This window comes from Macaca nemestrina, chromosome 2, assembly GCF_043159975.1.
Source record: "Macaca nemestrina isolate mMacNem1 chromosome 2, mMacNem.hap1, whole genome shotgun sequence".
Taxonomy (NCBI): Eukaryota; Metazoa; Chordata; class Mammalia; order Primates; family Cercopithecidae; genus Macaca; species Macaca nemestrina.
Window position 1 is genome coordinate 111,341,225 of NC_092126.1, and position 27,990 is coordinate 111,369,214.

At 42.5% G+C, this 27,990-nt stretch overlaps 1 protein-coding gene and 1 pseudogene across 45 annotated transcripts in view; both read right to left on the minus strand.

The window, feature by feature from the left end:
• LOC105480390 (microtubule associated protein 4) overlaps positions 1-27,990 on the minus strand; it is a 230,273-nt gene that overhangs the window by 77,254 nt on the left and 125,029 nt on the right. The gene's annotated exons all lie outside the window — the stretch shown is intronic.
• The window catches only part of LOC139360820 (vacuolar protein sorting-associated protein 26A pseudogene), a 37,874-nt pseudogene continuing 9,884 nt past the window's right edge, over positions 1-27,990 (minus strand).

Here is a 27,990-nt window from a genome sequence, read left to right on the forward strand (position 1 = left end):
GAGACAGAAATCAAAAGTTACAAGGTATTACAGTTTTCTCCTATACTACAATGGAATTTCTACAAAGTATTACAGCTAGTACAATATAAAAATTTCTATGTAGTTAGCGTCTTACAAGAAAGCTTTTTTCTTTTAATTGAAAGATAAAAGGAGCTGGGTGCAATGGTGCGTCTGTAGCCCCATTTACTTGGGAGACTGAGACAGGATTGCCTGAATCTGGGAGTTTGAGGCTGTAGTGCACTATGATTGCACCTGTGAATAGCTATTGCATTCCACCCTGGGCAACACAGCAAGACTCTGCCACTAAAAAAACCTTTAAGATAGAAGGAAATAAAGTAGGTCATTAAAGTTAAAAAAGCACTACAGAGTGACTTCTAGGTTATGCAGGCATGAAGAGGGTAGCGATTTCTCCACATGAAAGAACAAGGATAAAACTGTCAAAAGCAACCATTTCAGGGCACTGGAATTACAAAAATAAAAATAAAAAATAAAAGTCAGCCTAAATAAGTGGAAAGATATAACATGTTCAGGAATGAAAGATTCAATACTGTTAAGATGGTAATCCTGAAAATGACCAATATATTGAGGAAATTACAAAATAAGCTCATTCCATAATTTATGTCAAAATGCAAAAAACCTAGAAAAGCCAAAACAATTTTGAAGAAAAACAGTTGAAGGGCTTACATAACCTGATTTCAAAAGTTATTATAAATGTACGAACTCAGGCCGGGAGAAGTGGCTCACCTCCTGTAATCCCAACACTTTGGGAGGCTGAGGCAGGCAGATCACTTTGAGGTCAGGAGTTCGAGACCAGCCTGACCAACATGGTGAAACCATGTCTCTAGCAAAAATACAAAAATTAGCTGGGCATGGTGGTGCATGCCTGTAATTCCAGCTACTCCAGAGGCTGAGGCATGAGAATCACTTAAACCTGGGAGTGGGAAGGCTGCAGTGAGTGAAGATTGCACCACTGCACTGCAGCCTGGGTGACAGAGCAAGACTGTACCAACTCAGTGTGGTAATGACAACACACTTAGATAAATGGAACAGAACAGGTTCAGAGAGAAACATACAAAGTTAGGGTCAACTGGCTATCTACAAACATAATATAATTCAACATAATTATATTAAACCCAGAAACAAATTTTTTTTTTCAACAAATGATACAGAAACAATTGGACACTTACCACGTACCATATGCAAAAGTTAACTCCAAACAGATCAGAGACCTAACGTAGTTCACTTGCTAATTTATTATGCAAAAAAAAAAAAAAAAAGACAAGACAAAGACCTAATACAAGAGTTAAGGCCAGGCGCAGTGGCTCACGCCTGTAATCCCAGCACTTTGGGAGGCTGAGGCGTGTGGATCATGAAGTCAGGAGATTGAGACCATCCTGGCTAACACAGTGAAACCCTGTCTCTACTAAAAATACAAAAAATTAGCCAGGCGTGCCAGTGGGCGCCTGTAGTTCCAGCTACTCGGGAGGCTGAGGCAGGAGAAGAAGGGTGTGAACCCGGGAGGCGGAGCTTGCAGTGAGCCGAGATCGCGCCACTGCACTCCAGCCTGGTAGACAGAGAGACTCTGTCTCAAAAAAAAAAAAAAAAAGAGTTAAAAAGAAAATCTTTGTGACTTTGGATTAGGCAAAGATTTTAGACATGTCACCAAAAGCACTATCTGTAAGAGACAAAATACATAAATTGAACATCATGAACATTTTAAAATTTTGCTTTTCAAAGATACTATTAAACAGCCAGGCATGGTGGCTCACGCCTGTAATCCCAGCACTTTGGGAGGCTGAGTTGGGCGGATCACCTGAAGTCAGGAATTCGAGACCAGACTGGCCAACATGGCGAGACTCCGTCTCTACTAAAAATTACAAAAATTAGCTGGGCCTGGTGGCTCACGCCTGCATTCCCAGCTACTCGGGAGGCTGAGGCAGGAGAATCGCCTGAGCCTGGGAGGCGAAGGTTGCAGTGAGCTGACATTGCGCCACTGTACTGCAGCCTGGGGCAACAGAGTGAGACTCAAAAAACAAAACCAAACAAACAAACAAAAACAAACAAAAGACAACAACAAAGATACTATTACAGAAAATTAAAAGAGAAGTCATAGACTTTGAGAAATATTTGCAAATCATAAATCTGATAAAAGATTTGTATGTAGAAGAGATTATAATCTCTTACAATACAATTATAAGATAAACAACTCAATTTAAAACTTGGCGGCCGGGCGTAGTGGCTCATGCCTGTAATCCCAGCACTTTGGGAGGCCGAGGCAGGCGGATCACGAGGTCAGGAAATCGAGACCATCCTGGCTAACACAGTGAAATCCTGTCTCTACTAAAAATACAAGAAAAAATTAGCCGGGCGTGGTAGATGATGCCTGTAGTCCCAGCTACTCAGGAGGCTGAGGCAGGAGAAAGGTGTGAATCTGGTAGGCGGAATGCAGTGAGTGGAGATCACACCACTGCACTCCAGCTTGGGCGACAGAGCAAGACTCTGTCTCAAAAAAAAAAAAAAAAAAAGGCTGAAATATTCAGTAGACATTTTACCAAAGAAAATATATAATGCTTAATATGCACATGAATGAAGCCCATCAGTGCTTAGGGAAATGCAAATTAAAACTACAATGGGATCCGACTACACAACCACTAAAATGGCTGTTATCAGGCCAGGCACAATGGTTCATGCCTGTAATCCCAGTACTTCGGGAGGCTGAGGCAGAAGGATCACCTGAGCCCAGAAGTTTGAGACCAGTCTGGGTAACATAGTGAGACCCTGTCTCTACAAAAACATACAAAAAAAAATTAGCCAAGCATGGTGACGAGTGTCTGTAGTTTCAGCTACTGAGGATGCTAAAGTGGGAAGATTGCTTGAGCCTGGGAAGTAGAGGCTGCAGTCACCTGTGATCACACTACTGCCTTGGTGACAGAAAGACTCTATTTTTAAAAAAAGGCTGTACAAAAAGACTGACAGGAGCAATTTTGAGAATGTGTAAAATGGTAGTTTGGTGGTTTCCTTTTATTTATTTTTGTTTTTCTTAAAGGTGCTCTTTTTTTGTTGTTGAGACAGGGTCTTGCTCTGTCATCCAGGCTGGAATGAAGTGGTGTGGATCATGGCTGACTGCAGCCTTAACTTCCCAGGCTCAAGCAATCCTCTCACCTCAGCCTCCCACGTAGCTACAAATATAGGCACTTGCCACCACACCTGCCTAATTTAAACACATTTTTTCTTTTTCTTTTGGCAGAGACAGGGTCTCATTATGTTGCCCAGGCTGGTCTCCAACTTCTGGGCTCAAGCAGTTCTCTGATCTCAACCTCCCCAAGCCACTGTGCCTGGCTCTACCTGTATTTTTAAAGACTAGTCAAGTACAACAGTGAGAAGCAGGGAAAGAGTGGAATGTGGAGTTCAATCTGTAACTAACTGTGAACAATTGAGATAACTCACTACCTTTGGACCAGCCTCTTTATTTTTTTAAATAACAGCTTTATTGAATATAATTCACAAAATTCACCCTTTTAAAGTAGAGTTCAAAGGTTTTTTAGCAGATTCACAGTTAACTTCAGAATATTTTCTTTACTCCAAAAAAGAAATCCCATATCTTTTCTCCTTTCCCACTTTCCCCTACCCCTTGGTAACCACTCGTCTACTTTTTGTTCCTACGGATTTGCCTAATCTAGATATTTCATATAAATGAAGTCACGCAATGTGTCATCTTTTGTGACTGACCTCTTTCATTTAGCACAATGTTTTCAAGGTTCATCCATGCTGTAGTATGGTATCTGAACTTTATTCCTTTTTATAGCCAAATAACATTCCACTGGGTAGATCCACCACATTTTGTTTATCATCAGTTGACATTTGGTTGTTTCTACTTTTTGGATATTGTGAATAATGCTGCTATGAACATTCATGTACAGGTTTCTGTGGGAGCATGTTTCAATTCTCTTGGATATATACCTAGGAGTACAACTGCTGGGTCATAAAGCAACTTTATGTTTAATATATTGAGACACTGCCAAACTGTTTTCCAAAATGGCTGCATCATTTTACAATCCCAACAACAATACATGAGGACTCCAGTTTCTTCACAGCTTCACCAACACGTTATCTTTTTCTTATCGTAGTCACCCTAGATGTGGTAAGAAGTGGCATCTTACCATGGTTTTGATTTGGACTGCTCTAATGACTAATGATGTTGAACATCTTTTCATGTATTTATCTGGCATTTGTATGTTTTCTTTGGAGATGTGTCTGCCTAAGCCCTGTATCCATTTTTAACTGCTACTTTATTTTTAGAGGTGGGGTCTCACTACATTGCCCAGACTATTAGAGTGCAGCGGCTATTCACAGGTGCAATCATACTCCTTTGCAGCCTCAAACTCCTGAGCTCAAGTAATATTCTTGCCTCTGCAAGAGACACCTATAGCTGAGACCACAGGTGTACACCACCATGCTTGGCTATCTTTTCTTGTTTTTATTTTTGAGACAGTCCTGCTCTGTTGCTCAGGCTGGAGTGCAGTGGCACGATCACAGCTCACTATAACCTTAAACTCCTGGGCTCAGGAGATCTTCCTGCCTCAGCCTCAAGAATAGCTGGGACTACAGGTGCACACCACCACATCTGGCTATTTTTTTAAATTTTCGTACAGAAGAATCTCAAAAGCATTATACTAAGTGAGGAAAGCAAGACACCAAAGAATATATATTGCATGATTCCATTTATACGAAATTTCTAGAACATACAGAACGATAACAGGAAGCAGATCAGTGGTCACCTGAAACTGTAGGTCAGAATAGGGACTGGCTTTGTAAATGGGCTCAAGGGAACTTTCAGGGTAATAAAAAAATGTTCTAAAGATGGATTACAGTTATGGTTGCACAATTCCATAATTTTACTAAGAATCATTTTGACTTCATAATTTTACTAAGAATCATTTACTTCCACACTTACAATAGGTAAATTTTTGGGTATGTAAATTACACCTCAATAAAGTTTCTTTCCTTTTTTTTTTTTTTTTGGAGACAGGGTGTCACTCTGTCACCCAAGCTGGAGTGCAGTAGTGTGATCATAGCTCACTGCAGCCTCGACCTCCCTGGCTCAAGCGATCCTCTCACCTCAGCCTGCCAAGTAGCTGGGACTACCAGCATATGCCACGCTGCCCGGCTAATTTTTCTTTTTTGAGACGGAATCTCGCTCTGTCGCCCAGGCTGGAGTGCAGTGGCACGATCTCAGCTCACTGCAAGCTACGCATCCTGGGTTCATGCCATTCTCCTGCCTCAGTCTCCCAAGTAGCTGGGACTACAGGCGCCTGCCACCACGCCCGGCTAATTTTTTCTATTTTTAGTAGAGACGGGGTTTCACTGTGTTAGCCAGGATGGTCTCAATCTCCTAACCTTGTGATCCGCCCACCTCGGCCTCCCAAAGTGCTGGGATTACAGGTGTGAGCCACTGCGCCCGGCCCTGCCCGGCTAATTTTTAATTTTTTTGTAGAGGAGGGGGTCTCACTATCTTGCACAGGCTGGTCTTCAACTCTTGGCTTCCCGTCTTGGCCTCCCAAAGTGCTGGGATTACAAACATGAGCCACCACACCTGGCCCAATAAAAGCTGTTTTTACTACACACTTCCTTGTTAGGGGATATGAACTTTTGTGGAGAAGGGAGGACAAGGGTATGAAAGTGAGATGAGTAAAGAATTCTGAAGGAAGTTTTGAGAGGCTGAATAGCCCCAGTACTACAGTTTAAAATTTCCCTACTACCTTGTGCTGGAAAAACAGACCAGGACTTACAGAAGGTATCCCTGGGAAAGGAGAAGGCTCAGCCACAGAGTACCTATAAAAGGACCCATGGCTAATGCACCTACCTCAAGGCAAACTGCAAAGTAGGTGGCAAGACTATCCCTTGTTTATTACTAGCCAAGTCATCAGGCCTCCTCTAAGTGCAAGCTTTCCACTTGAAGGTTGCCCTTTATTTTTGTGTTTCAAAGAATCAATTAAATCTGATTTCATTTACATGAAGTGTCTTGGTGAAAGATGTAAAAAGAGGAATGAAACAAGATAATTATTTCTAGATTTTGCATAATCTGGAATGTCTTTAGGAACATCTCCCTAGAGGATCTCAGACATTTTGAGTTATTTTTAATGTCTGCAAGAATACAAGGGAGATAATAGACTATACTTTTTGTTTTGTTTTGTTTTGTTTTTTGAGACAGAGTCTCGCTCTGTCGCCCAAGCTGGAGTGCAGTGGCCGGATCTCAGCTCACTGCAAGCTCCGACTCCCGGGTTCACGCCATTCTCCTGCCTCAGCCTTCCAAGTAGCTGGGACTACAGGCGCCCACCACCTCGCCCGGCTAGTTTTTTGTATTTTTTTTAAGTAGAGACGGGGTTTCACTGTGTTAGCCAGGATGATCTCGATCTCCTGACCTCGTGATCCGCCCGTCTTGGCCTCCCAAAGTGCTGGGATTACAGGCTTGAGCCACCGCGCCCGGCCTTTTTTTTTTTTTTTTTTTTTTGAGATGGATTCTCGCTCTCTCGCCAGGCTGGACTGCAATGGTGTCATCTCGGCTCACTGCAACCTCTGCCTCCCAGGCTCAAGCGAGTCTCCTGCCTCAGCCTCCTGAGTAGCTGGGATTACAGGTGCACACTACCACATCTGGCTAATTTTTGTATTTTTGGTAGAGACAGAGTTTCACCATGTTGGTCAGGCTGGTCTCAAACTCTGGACCTCATGATCTGCCCACCTCAGCCTCCCAAAGTGCTGGGATTACAGGCGTGTGCCACTGTGTCCAGCCCTGAACTAGACTTTCAACTAAGATATCTGAATTATTGTTTTGTAACTAAAACTTTTTTTTTTTTTTTTTTTTTTTTTGAGATGGAGTCTTGCTCTGTCACCCAGGCTGAAGTGCAGTGGTGCGATCTCAGCTCACTGCAAGCTCCGACTCCCGGGTTCACGCCATTCTCCTGCCTCAGCCTCCCAAGTAGCTGGGACTACAGGTGCCCGCCACCATGCCCAGCTAATTTTTTGTATTTTTAGTAGAGACGGGGTTTCACTGTGTTAGCCAGGATGGTCTTGATCTCCTGACCTCGTGATCCACCCGCCTCAGCCTCCCAAAGTGCTGCGATTACAGGCATGAGCCACTGCACCTGGCCTAAAACTTTTCTTATATAAGCAAAACACTTGATCCCTAAGAAACTTATCTGTTGAAGGGAGAGTGAACACTGTAAATGACAAAGTCTCTTGAGTCTTATGTCAATCTGAGCCTCTAATAGGAGCTGCTTCTCTCTGGGGGTCATGGGTGCTGTCCTGCACATAACTGAGAGGCTTCTTCTGTTCTAAGTTAGGAGAAAGGGAAGTACATCAATTCGTCAGAAGAGAGACTTTTTCTAATTTTATGCACTCCTGCCTCAGCCTCCCGAGTAGCTGGGACGACAGGTGCCTGCCACCATGCCCGGCTAATCTCTTGTATTTTAGTAGAAGCGGGGTTTCACCGTGTTAGCCAGGATGGTCTCAATCTCCTGACCTTGTGATCAGCCCGCCTCGGCCTCCCCAAGTGCTGGAATTACAGGCGTGAGCCACTGCGCCTGGCCCACAAGTGTTTTTTTAAAGATGAAAACTGATCATCATAATTGTCTTCCATCAATAACAGCTTACAATGGACTAGACATGCTCTGTACACGGTTATTCCCTATGTCAACTTCTAATGAAATGTGGCCCTGTACATTTATGTCTAAGCACCTCTGGAGGTTTAAATGTATCATCTCTAACCCCTTGAAGTCCCCCCTCACCTCACTCCTTCTGGTCTCTCCCCAGTGTTCTTTTTTTTTTTTTTTTTTTGAGACGGAGTCTCGCCCTGTTGCCCAGGCTGGAGTGCAGTGGCACGATGTCGGCTTACTGCAACCTCCGCCTCCCGGTTTCATGCCATTCTCCTGCCTCAGCCTCACGAGTAGCTGGGATGACAGGCGCCCACCACCATGCCTAGCTAATTTTTTGTATTTTTTAGTAGAGACGGGGTTTCACCATGTTAGGCAGGATAGTCTCGATCTCCTGACCTCGTGATCCGCCCACTTCAGCCTCCTAAAGTGCTGGGATTATACGTGTAAGCCAACGTGCCCAGCCTCGCCAGTGTACTTTCTCTGTTCTGTCCTCTCTTTTTCTTTAAGAGAGCCAACTTCATTTATTATTTTATTTTACTTTATTTTTTATTTTTTGAGACAGAGTCTCGCTCTGTCACCCATGCTGGAGTGTGGTGGTGTGATCTCGGTTCACTGCAACCTCTACCTCCTGGGTTCAAGCAATTCTCAAGCCTCAGTCTCCCGAGTAGCTGAGATTACTGGCGTGCACCACCATACCTGGCTAATTTTTGTATTTTAAGTAGAGACTAGGTTTTACCATGTTGGCCAGGCTGGTCTTGAACTCCTGAACTCAAGTGATCTGCCTGCCTCAGCCTCCCTAAGTGTTGGGATTACAGGCATGTGCCACTGCACCTGGCCCCAAAAGTCAATTTTAAATGGCATTTCAACACAAGTAGGTTCCCCAGAGCTGAATGTGGTGAAACTGGGTTAATTATGTAGTTTAATTTTCTGTACTTTATATATGTATTCATCATTATTTCAGCAGATATGTAAGGCCAGTTTTACATAGGTCACACATACTTGTTTTTAAACACTGCTGGAGAAGAAATCTCAGGGCTGACTGAAGCAACAGACTCAGGCATTGGGTAAAGAGAGGGACAGGACAGCAAGAGCTAATCTACTGGTGGTGACAGGCAGCACTGAATCAACAGCACCATAACATATGAAATAATTTTTTTTAAAAAGTGATTAGGGTTTTCCCCTACTTTGAACCTTACTTTTCCCCAGTCAAATTTCTACCCTTTCAATACCTTTTAGTATCTGCTGTATACTGATGGTGTACAGTTTTGAGACGGCGTCTCCCTTTGTCTCCCAGGCTGGAATCCAGTGGCTTGATCTCAGCTCACCCTAAAGTCCGTCTCCCAGGCTCAAATGATCCTCCCACCTCAGCTTCTTGAGTACTGGGACTACAAGCACGTGCCACCACGCTCGGCTAATTTTTGTATTTTTGGTAGAGACAGGATTTCGCCATGTTACTCAGGCTGGTCTTCAACTTCTGGGCTCAAGCAGTCCACCCACCTTGGCCTCCCAAAGTGCTGGGATTACAGGCCACCGTGCCTGGCCCAGTCTGCTTTCTTATAAACAATATTAGTGCTGCTCATAATTTACATATTACTAACAAATGAATCAGTGACTCCTTCTGTTTCACACACTCAGCTCTTTCTTTGTTTTTTTTGTTTTGTTTTGTTTTGTTTTTCCCAGTGGTAACCTCAGAACTTTAAAGTGAAAGGAACCTAGAGGATCACCTAATCCAAACCTCTAAAGTTTAAACCATGCCACATTTGTCCAGATAATTCATTTACCAATTTAAGCACCTACTGTCAATCGCTACTCCAGGCATTAGTGATTCAGCAGTAAACCAAATGATGAAATGTCCTGCTGTCATGGAACTTAGATCACCACCATCACCACCATTACCCTATGCTTAGGCACTATGAAAACACAGAAGCAAGTATTAGTCTAGTTGAGAGTTTAAGACATGCCCAGTGATGTAAATCTCTGCAAGCTTTAGTTTTCATATCTAATGCCTACTTCATAAGGCTGAGAGAAGATATGTGAAAGTGCTTAGAAATTATGAGAAACATGCTAAATTATTGCTAATCCTACAATAACCATTATGGTTTATGTAGGATAAGTGTCTACAATGCAGTAAGTGCTACTATAGGAGTTTAAAGAACAGTCACATAATACAGTCGTGGGATGATCTAGGATCTTCCTGTAGGAGACTAGAACTTAACTGAATCTAGAAATATAGAAGGATGTAATTAAATGAAGCTGGGAAACAGAGAAAGAGACAAAGTGGGGAAGACACATAGCAAGCAAAATAGAAGTTAGGGCCATGGGCAGGCCCTAACTTCCCATTGGTTTTCCAATGGGAAAACCAGGAGCATATCACTTTGGATGAAACACATTTATGGAGGACAGCAGTTCTTCATAAAGGGCAGCTAGAGCTTCAAAGGCCAAATAGAAACTTAAGATTTGTCTGCCTGAATGCCTTCTAAAGGGAAACTCACCCCTAGGAACCATCCCATTCCTCTATTTGTTCCTGGTGTTTTGCTTTCTCCACCAAACAAGTAGACTTATGATTCAAGCAGGCCCAAAGTCCTTTTGGAGAAACTTGATATACAGACATTTTAGATATTGAACCATAAGAATATAACTGAGCTGGCTGGGCATGGTGGCTCACGCCTGTAATCCCAGTACTTTGGGAAGTTGAGATGGGCGGATCACCTAAGGTCAGGAGTTCAAGACCAGCCTGACCAGTATCGTGAAACCCTGTCTCTACTGAAAATACAAAAATTAGCCAGGGTGTGGTGGCGTGCATCTGTAGTCCCAGCTACTCAGGAGGCTGAGACAGGAGAACTGCTTGAACCCAGGAGGCAGAGGATGCAGTGAGCTGAGATCACACAACTGCACTCCAGCTGCAGTGACAAAGCGAGACTTACTCTCCAAAAACAACAACAACAACAACAACAACTAGGAATATACCTCAAAAAAAATTAAGAATTTTCTATCAGAATATAAAATTAAGAATACAGCTGCCAGTGGCCATCTTTCTCAACCCTAAAAGACACTGCCTGAGAATGAAGCCAAAGAAGGTGTAGGGAGGAAAGAAGGGGATAAAGGAGGATGGGAGAGAGACAAAGAAGGAGAAGAAGGACAGAAAGAGGCCAGGCATGGTGGCTCACACCTGTAATCCTAGCACTTTGGGAGGCCGATGTGGTGGATCACTTGAGGCCAGAAGTTTGGCACCAGCCTGACCAATGTGGTGAAACCCCATCTCTACTAAAAATACAAAATTAGCCAGGCATGGTGGCGGGCTCCTATAAGCCCCGCTATTCGGGAGGCTGAGGAAAGAGAATCGCTTGAATCTGGGAGGTGGAGGTTGCAGTGAGCCAAGATCGCGCCATTGCACTCCAGCTTGGGTGACAAGAGCGAAACTCTATCTCAAAAAAAAAAAAAAAAGAAAACAGAATCAGGAGATCCAGGCTCTAATTTTGACTCTGCCACTTAACTTTGGGTGTGACCTTAAGACTGTTAGAGCTAGACTACTCATCCAGAATTTCAAAAAAAAAAAAAAATTGTGCTACATAATTTCTAAAGCCCATTTTAATTTTAAAATTAATTCTGAGACTTCTGACTTATCCATTCACCTTTATAATTCTCAAAAACGTGGTAAAACATAACTTACAAATAAGACTCAGCAGTTATTAGACAGATGAAATACTTGGTCATTTAAGTAGACGAAAGTACTTGTCACTTGTCTAAACCAGAAAAATGACAATGAATCAAAGAACAAACCACAGCATCTTCAGGAAGGTTCAAAAGTGGCATACACACTGAGCAGAGGGGAAGAAAAGGTGATAAAACTTGGATAAACACCTTTTTAAATTAATAAAAATATTAAAAGCAATATGTTTTTTCATAGGATTAATATATTTGTCTTAGTTCTTAAATCACAAAACACAAATGTAATAAAACAACCTCATTCTGGATTACTGCAGTGAAATTAATCAGAAAATTATAGGAGAAAGATGTTTCTGATGTTCTCGGGTTGAAGCTAGGAATCAATCTCAGAACATTTGGCTACCTTCAAGAACAGCTTTTCCTTTTTCTTCTTTTTTTTTTTGAGACGAAGTCTCGCTCTTGTACCCCAGCCTGGAGTGCAATGGCATGATCTCAGCTCACTGCAACTTCTGCCTCCCGGGTTCAAGTGATTCTCCTGCCTCAGCCTCCCGAGTAGCTGGGATTACAGGCGCCTGCCACCATGCTTGGCTAATTTTTGTATTTTTAGTAGAGACGAGGTTTCACCATGTTGGCCAGGATGGTATCGAACTCCTTACCACAGGTGATTCACCCGCCTCTGTCTCCCAAAGTGCTGGGATTACAGGCGTGAGCCACTGCACTCGGTCATTTTTCTTCTTTTATTATTAAATATTCTAAAAAATGGAAAGGAGGGAGAGAGTAGCTGGGCACCAGCAGACATATTTGAGTTCTTACTTTTAGTTTATTGAGACAAGATCTCTGTTGGGAGCGGTGGCTCATGCCTGTAATCCCAGCGCTTTGGGAAGGCAGAGGCGGGCAGATCACTTGAGGTCAGGAGTTAGAGACCAGCCTGGCCAACATGCTAAAACCCTGTCTCTACTAAAAATACAAAAATTAGCCAGGCATGGTGGTGCACACCTGTAATCCTAGCTACTCAGGAGGCTGAGACAGGAGAATTGTTTGAACCTGGGAGGTGGAGGTTGCAGTGAGCCGAGACTGTGCCACTGCACTCCAGCCTGGGCGACAGAGCTAGACTCTGTCTCACAGAGAGAGAGAGAGAAAAAAAAGGGAATTGTTAATTGACACAAGGCCTGACTGTTTCCCAGGTATAGTGGCGTGATCACAGCTCACTGCAGCCTCAACTTCCTGGGCTCAAGCAATCCTCCCCTCTCAGCTTCCCCAGTAGCTAAGGACACAGATGTGTGCCACTATGCCCTTCTAATTTATTATTATTATTTTGGGGGTAGAGACGGGGTCTCCATATATTGCCCAGGCTGGTGTTGAACATCTGGGCTCAAGCATTCCTCCTGATTTGACCTCCCAAAGTGCTAGGATTACATGCATGAGCCACCGCACCAGGCCCATATTTGAGTTCTTAATCCTGGCTTTGCCACAGGCTGACCATGTAAATTTGGGACAGCCCTTTCATCTCTCTTGGTTACAGTAATGACCTCTAAAGATACTTGTTCAGTTCTAAGATTATGGTAAGTAAAGAACATTCCACCTATCTTCAAGTCATATCCTGTTTAGAGAAGGTGCACCTACCCATCTATTTCAAAGCTAATAAAGACAATGTGTTTAGGGCTTCAACAACACAAAACATTATTACGGCAAATGTTAGATGCTAATCTAATAGCGTTCCTCACCCATCAAATGAACCCATGCCAGGCTTGTTCCCTACTACTCCAACAGGAAAGCCATGTAGTAAGTAGGCCATCCCCTCATGGCTCCTGCTAGAGCCTGTGCCCCACTCTGTCCTGTGCCTTTGCTCATGAGATCACTGATCCCCTGCTTGAAATGTCTCCTCCCTGATCCAATTCCAAAGCCACGACTTGGGCCTCATAGCTTCCATAGAACCTCTCTGATGACTTTAATGCTTACTTTCCACTACTTAGCTCTTTTACCAATCACTGTTACTGGGAAAGAATTTATAGTCCTTAAGCATATGTTTTCCTGTTAGTCTTTTGGTAAAAAATTAAAAAGTCTTTTTTTTTTTTTTTTTTTTTTTGAGACGGAGTCTCGCTCTGTCGCCCAGGCTGGAGTGCAGTGGCCAGATCTCAGCTCACTGCAAGCTCCGCCTCCCGGGTTTACGCCATTCTCCTGCCTCAGCCTCCCAAGCAGCTGGGACTACAGGTGCCTGCCACCTCGCCTGGCTAGTTTTTTTTTTTTGTATTTTTTAGTAGAGACGGGGTTTCATCGTGTTAGCCAGGATGGTCTCGATCTCCTGACCTCGTGATCCACCCGTCTTGGCCTCCCGAAGTGCTGGGATTACAGGCTTGAGCCACCATGCCCGGCCTAAAAAGTCTTTAAGTATTCTATTTATCATTAAAATGTTCATTGTTTCACATGTTAGTAGGTGAATTCATTAATGTTTAAAAAGAAAATATTGTGCTTTTACTACTTTTATTTCCTCACAATGCCTAGCTCACTGCATGGGACAGAATAGTATTCAATAAATAAGTGGCTATCAAATTATCACAAGATTGTTATTTGGACTGAATGATGTAAGTTAAATTCACACTATACACCACACTTCTTGGAAAGTGATTTGCATTTAGTATAAAGAGCATAAGGTTGGTGACATAATACTTTTTTTTTTTTCAAAGCATAGGGAATTCCAAAATAATTTAAACAACAGCCTATCATTTCTAAGATAAACATTAAAAACTCTGTGATTCTGCTTATATTTCTTACTCTTGGTAAGAAACTGTAAAGAAATAGTTTGTTTTTCCTTAAACAACCACCTCTTTATCAAAAAATAGTTTTTAATCAGAGAAGTGGGTACGTTTTCCTCACCCCTCCTGGAGAAGGAGCATGAAAGTCTGTTTTTTGTTTGTTTTTTCTTCTTTTTTTTGAGGCAGAGTCTCACTCTGTCGCCTAAGATGGAGTGCAGTGGCACGATCTCCACTCACTGCAACCTCCCAGGTTCAGGCGTTTCTCCTGCCTCAGCCTCTCAAGTAGCTGGGATTACAGGTGTGTGCCACCATGCCTGGCTAATTTTTGCATTTTTAGTAGAGACACGGTTTCACCATGTTGGTCAGGCTGGTCTCAAACTCCTGACCTCAGATGATCCGCCCGCCTTGGCCTCCCAAAGTGCTGCAATTATAGCTGTGAGCCACCATGCCTGGCCCAAGTCTGGTTTTAAGATGCAGAATTTTGCTGGTTATTCCCTTCCACAGGGTACAGCACAGCCTGGAGCAGCTATCTCAACAGCAAAGTTCAGAATCACCACTCCCCCGCCATCAGTATTATTAAGGAGCGTGTTTGACCAGAGGTTCACTCCCACATTTTTATTCAATACTGCTGACCTAGATTTTGTTCTAAAAACCACACAGCAGAAGCAGGCAAACTCCCCTGTAGAAACAACAGCCTTCAGAATAAATTTTTTAGCATAATTGCAATCTACTCAGAGAGTCTATTTCAGTAAAACTATGGAAAATGAAATTCCAAACAAGAAGCAATTTACATAATGCAGTAGAAACAATCCTTACCCCTACCACTGACCATCCCTAGAGACTTTGGTTCTCCTATAAAAGTAGAATGGGGAAGGGACAGGGCTCAGTTTTCTATCTCTGAAATTGAAGGCATTTACAGAAAAGGCAATGGCTAAACATTTAAAGAACTAATTAATCAAGTAGATACCTACATATCAAAACTAGACTGATTCTGTCACATATGATCCATTCCAAGTGCAAGATAGACTGATGGATTTTAAATAACAGTACAAAAAGTTCATTGATATGGTTTCAGATTCCCCAATGCAAATAACCTTTAAGAAACTACCACTTGGCTGAGTGCAGTAGTTCACCCCTATAAACCATAGCACTTTGGGAGGCTGAGGTGGGAGAACTGCTTGAGCCCAGGAATTGTTTTTCCTTTTTTTGAGACAGAGTTTTGCTCTTGTTGCCCAGGCTGGAGTGCAATGGCACAATCTCAGCTCACTGTAAACTCCACTTCCCGGGTTCAAGCAACTCTCCTGCCTCAGCCTCCCAAGTAGCTGAGATTACAGGCAGCTACCACCACATCTGGCTAATTTTTTGTATTTTTAGTAGAGTTTTTCCATGCTGGCCAAGCTGGTCTCAAACTCCTGATCTCAGGTGATCCACCCGCCTCGGCCTCCCAAAGTCCTGGGATTACAGCGCCTGGCCAGAGCCCAGAAATTAATTTGAGATCAGCCTGGGCAACATAATGAGACCCTATCTCTTAAAAAAAAAAAAAAAAAAAAAAAGGAAGAAGAAGAAAAAAAGAAACTACATTTGTGAAGTTTTGATGTCAAATCAAATAAGATATCCATAGTTACCTGGAAAAAAACTGTCAAAATATTCCTCTTCCTAACTACATATTTGTGTGAAAAGCATTTTCTTCATACACTGCAACCCAAACAACATATTGTGACAGACTGAATGCAGAGGCAGATATAAAAATACAGCTGTGTTCTATTAAGACAGACATTAAAAAGATTTTTAAAAGCAAAACCACGGCCGGGAGCGGGCTCACGCCTGTAATCCCAGCACTTTGGGAGGCAGAGGCAGGCGGATCAAGAGGTCAGGAGTTCGAGACCTGCCTGGCCAACATGGTAAAACATTGTCTCTACTAAAAATAAAAATAAAAAAAACTGGGCATAGGTGGCGTGTGCCTGTAGTCCCAGCTACTCAGGAGGCTGAGGCAGGAGAATTGTTTGAACCCGGGAGGCAGAGGTTGCAGTGAGCTGAGATTGCGCCACTGCACTCCAGCCTGGCCAACCGGGCAAGACTTCGTCTCAAAAAAAAAAAAAAAAAAAAAAAAAAAGGCAAAAACACTACCACTCTTCTTACTAACCTCTTTCATTTTTGAAACTATACTTCTCATTAAAAATATTGTTTATATTACTTTTTTTAATGAAATAATAAGTATTTTTAAGGTTTCTCTAGTTTTAATTTGATAAATAGATATAACCCTCATAAACAAAAGCTCTTTGGGGGTCTTTACTAACGGCTGTGCTAGTATTTGGTCTCTAAACTCCTCTTCAGTTTCAAAAGTCTGTTAGTCCAAATCCCAATATACTCCAGTGCAGGCTCACTCTTCCAGCCTCCTCCAGCCCCATTCTTCCCTCTCCCCATTCCCTGAAGAAAGTCAAGAAATTCAAGACAAAGTTCAGGCTTCATTATGCTTTTGGGATAGAAGCTTAGCTGTGTGAAAAATGAAAAAATACACAATATAGTATCTCATTAAGAGGTAAACTTAATCATAAAGATGTTAAAATGGTATCACAATAAAAATTAAGAAAAATTAATGCTGGCAAAGGTGCTTCACAGAAAAGAAAGGGGAAAATGTCTGAATGTGATATTTTCATTTACTATTGACAGGTTTTTTTTTTAATTAAAAACTTTTTTTTTCTATTTATTTTTAGAGATGGGGGTCTCACTTTGTTGCCTACGCTGGAGTGCAGTAGCTATTCACAGGCATAATCATAGCTCACTGCAGACTTGACTGAGCTCCTGGCCTGAAGTGATCCTCCCACATCAGCCTCCCACGTAGCAGGGATTATAGGTACATGCCACTGTGCCCTGCCAATTACCACTGTTTTGTTTTTATCTTTTTATTTATTTATTTTTTTTAATGCTCACAGGGATACCAATTACTACTGACACTATAAGTAACGCATGTGGGAACATCTTAGATTAATAGATAAAACAAAGGTGACAAGGAAAATATGTGTATATTCATATATATACGTATCTTACAGAATGCTAAAATAGTTGTGGTAAAATCGTATTGATTGCTGAATCTGGAAAAATGTATAAAGTTCTTTCAACTTTTCTATAAATTTGAAATTATTTCTTTTTTTTTTTTTTTTTTTTGAGACGGAGTCTCGCTCTGTCGCCCAGGCTGGAGTGCAGTGGCGCGATCTCGGCTCACTGCAAGCTCCGCCTCCTGGGTTCACGCCATTCTCCTGCCTCAGCCTCCCGAGTAGCTGGGACTACAGGCGCCCACAACCGCGCCCGGCTAATTTTTTGTATTTTTAGTAGAGACGGGGTTTCACTGTGGTCTCGATCTCCTGACCTTGTGATCCGCCCGCCTCGGCCTCCCAAAGTGCTGGGATTACAGGCTTGAGCCACCGTGCCCGGCCTGAAATTATTTCAAAATAAGCTGGGCATGGCGGCTCACACCTGTAATCATCGCACTTTGTGAGGTGGAGGCAGGAGGATCGCCTGAGCCCAAGCACTAGAGACCAGCCTGGGCAACATGGCAAGACCCCGACCTCTACAAAAAAATTTTTAAAAATTAGCCAGGCATGATAGTGCACACCTGTCATCCCAGTTACTTTGGAGGCTGAGGTGGGAGGATTGCTTGAGCCAGGATTTCAAGATTGCAGTGAGCTATGTTAGAACCACTGCACTCCAGCCTGGGCAACAGACCAAGACCCTGTCTCCAAAAACAAAGAAGAAAAAAAAATCTTTCAAAATAAAAATACAAGTATTTCAATAAAAAAAAGTGACAGGGGAAAGCCTACTCCTTTCTCAGATTTTCAGCCAACTCCATTTTTTATAATTAAACAGATCCAAATGTTCATATCCAACCATATTAGCGTCTTTCTCCACTGTATTAAACTAGCAAAAAGCCCACTAACCTTTCCTGATTTAAAATAATATTTTAGGCTGGGTGCGGTTGCTCACGCCTATAATCCCAGCACTTTGGAAAGCTGAGGCCCATGGATGACATGAGGCCAAGAGTTCAAGACCAGCCTGACCAACATGGTGAAACCCCATCACTACTAAAAACACAAAAATTAGCCAGGTGTGATGGTGCATGTCTGTAATCACAGCCACTGAGGAGACTGAGACAGGAGAACTGCTTGAACTCGGGAGGCAGAGGGTGCAGTGAGCCCAGATCGTGTCACTGCATTCCAGCCTAGGTGACAAAACAGGACTCGGTCACCAAAAAAAAAAAAAAAAAAAAAAAAAAAAAGGCTTTAAACACATCTCAATTAAAAAAACAAAAATAATTATATTTGACATCCCTACAATGTTTGGAAGACTTTGAGTTTAGCCCTCTAACAATATTTGAAAACACCAAGGCATTTGAAGGAAGTCTCCAGCAGGAAGGAGATAACTTTAAGATCACATAGCACACTTGTTTTGCTTCAACCAGAAATTCTGCTGGATGTGTCTCAGAGTGGCCATAGGTGCAGGATACTACTCTGAGACCATAATACAGGTTAAGCTGGCAGTAGCTGAGCTGTAAACTCAGAATACTATAAATTCAGAATACTGAATATTTTCAGTATTCTACCTCCCACAACACTTGATTTATTATCATACTGAATGTACTTGTTCCTGTAAACACATCTCTCTACACCAACTTCCTATGAAAACATGTGTCCCTGGCAAGGCATGGTGGCTCATGCCTGTAATCTCAGCACTTTGGGAGGCTGAGGCGGGCGGATCACGAGGTCAGGAGTTCGAGAACAGCCTAACCAACAAAGTGAAACCCCGTCTCTACTAAAAATACAAACATTGGCCAGGCATGGTGGCACATGCCTATAGTTCCAGCTACTCGGGAGGCTGGGGCAGAAAAATCACTTGAACTTTGGAAGCAGAGGTTGCAGTGAGTCGACATCGCACCACTGCACTCTAGCCTGAGTGACAGAGCAAGACTCCATCTCAAAAAATAAATAAATAAAATACAAAAAAAATTGGTTTGTGTATTTTATATGCTTACACATTTTCCCATGATACTGCAGGTCATTTTAGTGATTAAATTTGACACTTTTGACAGAAAAGCAGGTCAATTAGTTCCTTGGGATCAAAAAGGGGTTGATTACAAAGCGGCAGGAGAGAATTGTTAGAATGATTCTACAATGGTTCTGCATCTTGAGTATGGTATGACTATGCATTTGTCAAATCTTTGGGTGAATTTTACTGAATGTAAATTCATACTTCAATAAACAGGACTTTAAAAACTTACCAAAAAAACCCCCACAAAACAACAACAACAAAAGACCTGGGTGCAGTTCACACCTGTAATCTCAGCAGTAATCTGGGCCAAGGCAGGAGGCTTGAGCCCAGAAGTTTAAGACTAGAATGAGCAACATACAGAGACCCCATCTCCACAAAAAATAAAAAATTAGTCAGTCACTGTGGCACATGCCTGTAGCCTCAGCTACTCAGGAGGCTGAGGTAGGAGGACTACTTGAGCCTAGAAGTTTGAGGTTACAGTGAGCTATGATCACGCCACTGCACTCCAGCCTGAGTGACCGAGTGAGACCCTGTCTCTAAATAAACAAATAAAACTTTTTTTTAAAAAAAGAGTCCACTATGTTTAATGAGGTAGAGATGCCAAAGCTTCCCTAGCAAGATGTAGAAGAGGCAATTCAAAAGCTTAGGGAGATAGAAATGTTGAAATGGATTTTTCATGTGTAACCTACGTTGCACAAAAAAGCCCAGAAAATAATCCTTTCACTCAGGCATTAAGAAATCCATTAGTGAGGTTGGGCAAGATGGCTCACACCTGTAATCCCAGCACTTTGGGAGGCTGAACCAGGTGGATCACTTGACAACAGGAGTTCAAGACCAGCCTGGTCAACATGGTAAAACCCTGACTGTACTAAAAATACAAAAATTAGCCAGGTGTGGTGGTGCACAACCGTAATCCCAGCTACTTGGGAGGCTGAGGCATGAGAATTGCTTGAACCCAGGAGGCAGAGGTTGCAGTAAGCCAAGATCACGCCACTGTACTCCAGCCTGGGCGACAGAGTGAGACCGTGTCTCCAAAAACAACAACAACAACAACAACAAAACAGAAATGCATTAGTGAGGGGATCACCTTCATCCTTGAAAAGCTCTGTGGTTGCTCCCCTTTGCAGTGTGTCCCTGTTCCTCTAGACGTGGGTTGGCAAACTTTATTTATAAAGGGCCACAGATAAACATTTTAGGTTTTACAGTCCCTAAGGTCTCTGTCACAACCCCCAGGTTGGCCATGGGAAATGCCACCACTAAGTGGGTTCCCTGATTCAAAGGAGTAACAGGATCCTCTAATAACAGAGGCCAAGTAGCAGCATGTAATCACCAAAGACAAGGTGGGAACATCTACTATAAAGACAGTAGAGTTGTACTGGTAATCAGAACACCTTGGCCCACCAGGATCTTTGGCAGTAATTGATCACAGTATTCCACAAGCAGCCTACCAAAACAGATTCATCTGTACAACTGAAAAAAACTCCAGCTCTGGTAGTAAAAACCTGACTAGAAAAGTTTTGACCTCTCATCTAATTTCCAGACCCAAGTCAATCAACAAGCCCAGGTCCCCTGAGGAATAACCTGTAGCGTTACCACAAGTACAAGTACATACTGTAAATCCTCATCCAAGTTTCCCCAAAGGCCATTTACTAGAGTGACTATGGATTAGAGAAAAGGAAATACCCAGACCTTTCGGAGATTACTAATTCCTAGGGACCCAAAATGCTACTGTGGCCTATCAGTCAAAGTGAGTGCTGACAGTGGTTAGGTAATAGATGAAATGCTTAGCTCAAGTCCACCTCACAGGGGACCCCATAGTACAATGGACCTACTTTGTTGTTATCTCCTCAGTTCCTGAATAAATACTTGGAACAGACATACTTGGCTATTGGCAGAAGTCCCATATTGGCTTTCTGACCCAACTGATAAGAGTCATTTTAATAGTAAGGGCTACGTGGATGCCCCCAGAACTTCCCCTCCCTACTAAGATATTAAGCCAGAAGCAATACCACATCTCAAGAATTAAAGAGCTTAAATTAATGCTACCATCAAAGACTTGAAAGAAACAGGGTAGTGATACATATTATATCTTGATTTAACTTGCCAGTTTGTCCTGTGTAGAAGTCAGATGGATCTTAGTGACTATCATAAACTCATGGACTATCATAAACTTAATCTGGTGATGATTCCAATTGCAGCTGATGCCCCAGATACAGCATCTTTACTGGAGCAAATCAACATGGGTCACGGCACTTGGTAGACTGCTATTAACCTGAATAATGCCTTTTTCTTCATACAAATCTGCAAGAACCACCAGAAGCACATTACTTTTACCTGCTTTTTATGTGCCTATGAATCTAGCCTCAGGGCTACGCCATTCTCCTACCATAATGTAGCCCACAGAGATCTTGATATCGTGACATTCCAAAAAATAAATAAATAAGCACATACACACACACTAGTCAACTATACTGACATTATGCTAATTGGGTCTGATAAACAGCAAATAGCAAATACATTAGATGCTTTAGTAAGACATACACAAACTAGTTGATGCGAGATGAACCCCACAAAAATTCAGAGACCCACTGCAGCAATGAAATGTCAGGATTCAATTGTTCAAAACATGTCAAAACTTCCCTTCCAAGGTGATTAAGTTGCTGTAATTAACATCACCAACAAAGAGAAAGAGGGTACAATGTTTGGTAGGCTTCAACCCAGCTACAAAGTTACCTATAAGGCTGACAGTTTAGAGTGGGTTTCAGAGCAAGAGAAGATTCAAGTTCAAGCTGTGGTTCAAGCAGGTTCAAGCTGTGGTTCAAGTTGCTCTGCTATTTGGGCCTTATGATCCAGCAGATCCAATGATACCTGAAGTGTCCATGGCAAATAGGGATGCTGAATGGAGCCTTTAGCAAGCAAGAATAAGAGAATCATAGCCCACACTTCTAGAATTTTGAGAAAATCTATGCCCTCTTTTGCAGAAAAGTATTTGCCTTTCAAAAAATAGTTTCAGGCTTGCTACTCGGTCTTGGCAGAGACCAATAGCCTAACCATGGGACATAATGTGACCACGTGGCCTGAGCTTCTCATCATGAACTAGATGTTATCCAACCTATGTAGTCTAGCTTGGTATGTGCAGCACGATCTATCATCAAGTGAAAAATATGTTTAAAAAAAAAAATTTCAAGCAGGTCCAAAAATATGAGTAAGTTACATAGCAGGTAGCTCAGACTTCAGCATTGACTCTTGTTGCATTGCTTCCTCTCCCTCAATCCAAGTCAATGGCCTTCTGAGAGCTCCACATGACCAGCTGACTAGGGAAAGAAAAAACTCAAGTCTGGTTTACACATAGCTCTGCACAACATGCCAGTATCGTCCAAAAGTAGACAGCTGCAGCACCACAGCCCCATTTAAAGAGGTAGTGATGAAAAGCGGTGATGAAGAAAAATCTTCCCTTCAGAGGGCAGAACTTTGAGGGGTACATTTGGTTTTCCCTTTTGTCTGAGGTAAGACATGGCCAGAAGCAGAGATTTACACAGATTTATGAACAATTATTAAGGATTTTGTTGGCTAATTAGGAATTTGGAAGGAAATGGTGACAAGGAAATCTGGGGGAAAGATATGCAGATGAAACTCTCAGAACAGGCACAGACTGTGAAGATATTTGTGTACCATGTGAATAATCATTTGCATTCACTGTAGAGGAGGCTCTTAATAAGCAAGCTGAAAAAATGATGTACTTCATGAATATCAATGTGAGACACTTTCCACAGCTACCAGAGTGCTTGCTCAATAAACCCAAAGAAAAAATGATCATGAATGCTGTGCATGGGCTCAACAACATGGTCTTCCCCTAAAGAGGGCTGACCCGACTAAAGCTACTGCTAAATGTCTAATCTGTTAATGGCACAGACTAGCTCTGAGCCCTGAATATGCACCATTTCCCAGAGGCTAGCTAACCACCTGGTGGCAAGCTGATTACGCTGGACTTCTATTATGGGGAATGAGGGCAAGGGTGAGGGAAGAGATTTGTCCTCACTAGAATAGACATGTATTCGGGACACAGATTTGCCTTCTCTGCCTATAATGTTTTTGTCAGTTCCACCACCCATGAACTTATATAGAAGTGCCCAATCTACCACCATGACATTCCACACAGCATTGCGGCTGTTTCTTTAAAAAAAAAAAAAAAATATTTTTTTCTTTTTTTTGAGACGAGGTCTCCTTCTGTCGCCCCGTCTGGAGTGCAGTGGCACGATCTTGGCTCACTGCAACCTCTGCCTCCTGGGTTCAAGCAATTCTCCTGCCTCAGCCTCCCAAGTAGCTGGGACTACAGGCGTGCGCCACCACGTCCAGCTAATTTTTTTTTTAATTTTTAGTAGAGATGGGGTTTCACCATGTTAGCAAGGCTGGTCTCTAACTCTTAACCTCAGGCAATCTGCCCACCTTGGCCTCCCAAAGTGCTGGGATTACAGGTGTGAGCCACCATGCCTGGCCAAAAAAAAATTTTTTTTTTAAATAGAGACGAGGTCTTACTATGTTACCCAGGCTGCTCTCAAACTCCTTGACTCAAGTGATCCTCCTGCCTCGGCCTCCCAAAGTGCTGGGGTTACAGGCATATGCCACCATGCCAAGCCCACACAGCATTGCTCCTGACCAAGAAAGTCATTGCATAGTAAAGAAATGCAGAAATGGGCTCATGTCTATGGACCTAACTGGTATTGTCACACCCAAACACACAGAATGGTTGGCCTAATTAAAATAGGGAATTGATTACTGAAGACTAAGTTACAGTTTCAGGGAGACAGCACCCTGAAAGGATGGGGTAATGATTTCAATCAGAGACCCCTTACATGGTGCTGTTTCCTCCCACAGTCAGAATATGCAGGTCTGGGAATCAAAGGGTAGAAATGTGTGTGGCTCCACTCACTATTATATCTAGCAATCTACTCACTGAATTTTTGCTTTCACTCCTAACAACTGAGTTCTGCTGGCTTGGAAGTGTTAGTCCCTAAGCAGGAAATATATCTACTAGCATACACAACAATGGTTTAATTGCATTAGAAGATGAGACTGCCACTTGGCTATTTGGGACTCCTTACACCACTGAACCAACAGGCTGAACCTACTGGTTGGGAAAGATTGAGCCCAATTGTCAAGGGGAAACTGGGTTGCTGCTACACAGTGAAAGCAAGGAAGACTATGTCTGAAACCCAAGGGATTATCTAAGGCACCTCTTAATACTTCCATGCCAAAAATAAAGATTAATGGAAAACTACAGCAACCAAAAAAGGACTGGACTAATAAGGGAATAAAAGTTTGAGTCATTTCACCAGGTAAAGAACCTCAACCAGCTGAGGTTCATGCTGAGGGCAAGGGAAACATGAAATAGGTAACTGAAGAAAGAAGCCTAGATATCAACTATGGCCTCATTACCAATCACAGAAATGAGAATAATGAACTTTCTCTATTATATTTGATATTTATTTGTATATTCTAACCATTTTCTTCTTTCCTTCTTCCCATTACTATAAGTTAGAATTAGTTTAGTTTTGTTTTTTTTGAGACCGAGTCTCACTCTGTTGCCCAGGCTGAAGTGCAGTGGTGCGATCTTGGCTCACTGCAACCTCTGCCTTGCAGGTTCAAGTGATTCTCTTGCCTCAGCCTCCTGAGTAGCTGGGATTACAGGCATGTGCACCACACCCAGCTAATTTTTTTTTTTTTTTTTTTTTTTTTTGAGATCAAGTCTCCCTCTGTCATCAGGCTGGAGTGCAGTGGCAAGATCTCAGCTCACTGCAACCTCCGCCTCCCGGGTTCAAGCAATTCTCCTGCCTCAGCCTCCCAAGTAGCTGGGACTATAGGCGTGCGCCACCATACCCGGCTAATTTTTGTATTTTTAGTAAAGACAAGGTTTCAGCATGTTGGCAAGGATGGTCATTGATCTCTTGACCTCGTGATCCACCCAACTCAGCCTCCCAAAGTGCTGAAATTACAGGTGTGAGCCACCACACCCGGCTCGAAATTAGATTTATAATACAACTTTCGTTAACAAGCTAGTCAGTGGAACTTTGTTTTCTTCCACATGAAAATCTTTAATGCTTATGCTGATGCATATCTGAATGCTTATCATCAAAGGGTGCAGTTAAAAAAAAAAGGCAGTTTAAGGAAATTCGAGCATTTCAAAGAAAGCACTTTTAAAAATGTATATACATGAAGGTGGCTGGGCATGGTGACTCATACACCTGTAATCCCAGCACTTTGGGAGGCCAAGCGGGTGGATCACCTGAGGTCAGGAGTTCAAGACCAGCCTGGAGAATCCCCGTCTCTACTAAAAATATAAAAATTAGCCGGGCGTGGTGGCACGCACCTGTGGTCCCAGCTACTTGGGAGGCTGAGAGGCAGGAGAATCACTTGAACCTGGGAGGCAGCGGTTGCAGTGAGCCAAGATCACACCATTGCACTCCAGCCTGGGCAAACTGCGATTTTCAAGGAAAAACAAAAAAAAGTGGCCAGGCACGGTCGCTCATGTCTGTAATCCCAGCACTTTGGGAGGCCGAGGCAGGTGGATGACGAGGTCAGGAGATCGAGACCATCCTGGCTAACACAGTGAAACTCGGTCTCTACTAAAAATACAAAAAAAAAAAAAAAAAATAGCCAGGCGTGGTGGTGGGAGCCTATAGTTCCAGCTACTCAGGAGGCTGAGGCAGGAGAATGGCATGAACCCAGGAGGCAGAGCTTGCAGTGAGCCAAGATTGCGCTACTGCACTCCAGCCTGGGTGACAGCGTGAGACTCCGTCTCAAAAAAAATTAAAAATAAAAATAAATAAATAAATAAAAAGAAATGTATATACATGAAGACATTTTGCTATATCATGAAATAAATGTTGTGCTGTAAGATAAAGGAAGATGAATATAAATTGAGTTTTGGCCATTTTTATTTTATTTTTTTTGAGATGGAGTCTTGCTCTGTTGCCCAGGCTGGAGTGCAGCAGTGCGATCTTCGCTCACTGCAACCTCTGCCTCCTGGGTTCAAGCAATTCTCCTGCCTCAGCCTCCCAAGTAACTGGGATTACAGGCACATACCACCATGCCCAGCTAACTTTTTGCATTTTTAGTAGAGATGGGGTTTCATCATGTTGGCCAGGCTAGTCTTGAACTTGGGATCTGAAGTGATCCGCCTGCCTCAGCCTCCCAATGTGCTGGGATTACAGGCGTGAGCCACCGTGCCCAGGCAGAGTTATGGCCATTTTGCCCCTCCACATGCTGCAGTCATCTTTAACCTGTTTAACTTAATCTCAATGATGACAGTTTTGTTTTTCTTTTTCATCGTATTCAGTATATTTCAGGCTATTCAGCAGATGCTTGTGATTCTGGAGGTTCAAATCACTGGTGAAAGTTTATTCTGTTTCCTCAGTTTTACAGGAGCTTTTCTCCATAAAATGATCTGCTACTTAAAGTACCCTCTGTCTTCCTCATCAACAGGCACTAAATTCAAAAAGTACCTTACTGAAACTTTTTTGTTCATAACTTTCATTGTTGGAGTTAGGTCATATCCTGCTAACAATAGTCTTATTGGAACTGATTCACCTTTTACTGGTGTACCATCCACTATTTCATATTTGGCAACTGTTTCTCTTTCTGTGGTGGTACTTACTAGGTCCAATTGCTGTGATCTCTTTTTTGATCAGTTGTAACCCCATATATGTTGTATTTTTATTCTTACAAGAAGTAAATTTCTGTAACAGTCACATCCTTTAAATGATACTTCATTATATTCAACTTCTATAGGAAGACAATCTTCAATACCGACTTTCATCAGAATAGCTGGCAAGTTGGTGAACAGTAAGATCACATTCTTTTTACCAAGTCTGTCAGTCTTCTTACTACTACCACTTCAATACATCAAGAGGACATTAGCGCCAATGTAAGATTCTCATGACTTTTCAACTTGTATAAATTCAAAATCACAACTTCTGAGTCAGTTCTCCAGGTAAGGCTAGTTCTTTCAGTAGGTTAACAAACTCTTGAATATTACTCTTATCATAGAAAAGTTCAATTTGACGTACAAACTCAATTCTAATGTTTTGGTGCTCTAGCCTCTTTCTAGTCTCTTTCACCTTTCCTGAAACAGATTCTCCACCATAGAGAAGACAGTTTTTTTACTTTGCCATTTTCAGTTTTCACTTCTGCCATTTTCTGTTTCCTTATCATTAAGGACAATATCAATCTCACAAATCAGACCAAAAAAGTTTCCAAAAAACCTCACTGTCAGTGATACTGCCACATCCCCCAATATTTCACTCCTCTTCCCTCAGAACTCCAAGCCCCCAGCTCCCATCACATGACTTTGGCCCTCTGCCGCTGGAACTTCTATTTGAGGACTGATAAACAGCCAGCAGGATGGGCACAGTGGCTCACACCTATAATTCCAGGACATTGGGAGGCTGAGGCCGGAGGATTGCTTGAGCTCAGGAGTTTGAGACTAGCCTGGGCAACCCAGCGAAACCCCGACTCTATTACAAAAACAAACAAACAAACAAAAGCATAGCCAGCAATGGATACAGTGACTATCAGGGCTGAGCATGTCCTCGTTCCTCATTTTAGAACAAGGGTAAGAGTTTCACCCTCTGACATAGCTGTATCTTGTTAGGTGGAAACGAGTTGTTTCATTGTTATATGGGAGCTCAAATGTGTGTAAAGTGCGTATGGAAGCTAAGTAGTCAAAATAATAGGCTGTGCAAGAAATCAATATATTGCCTCTCAATTCCAAATCTACCTTTCATTGCCCTGCTTATAATAATGTAAACATTTCTTCCTAGACAGCTGGCATGATGATACTAAGCTTAGTAGAGGGCATGGAAGGAAGGGGTTTCTCT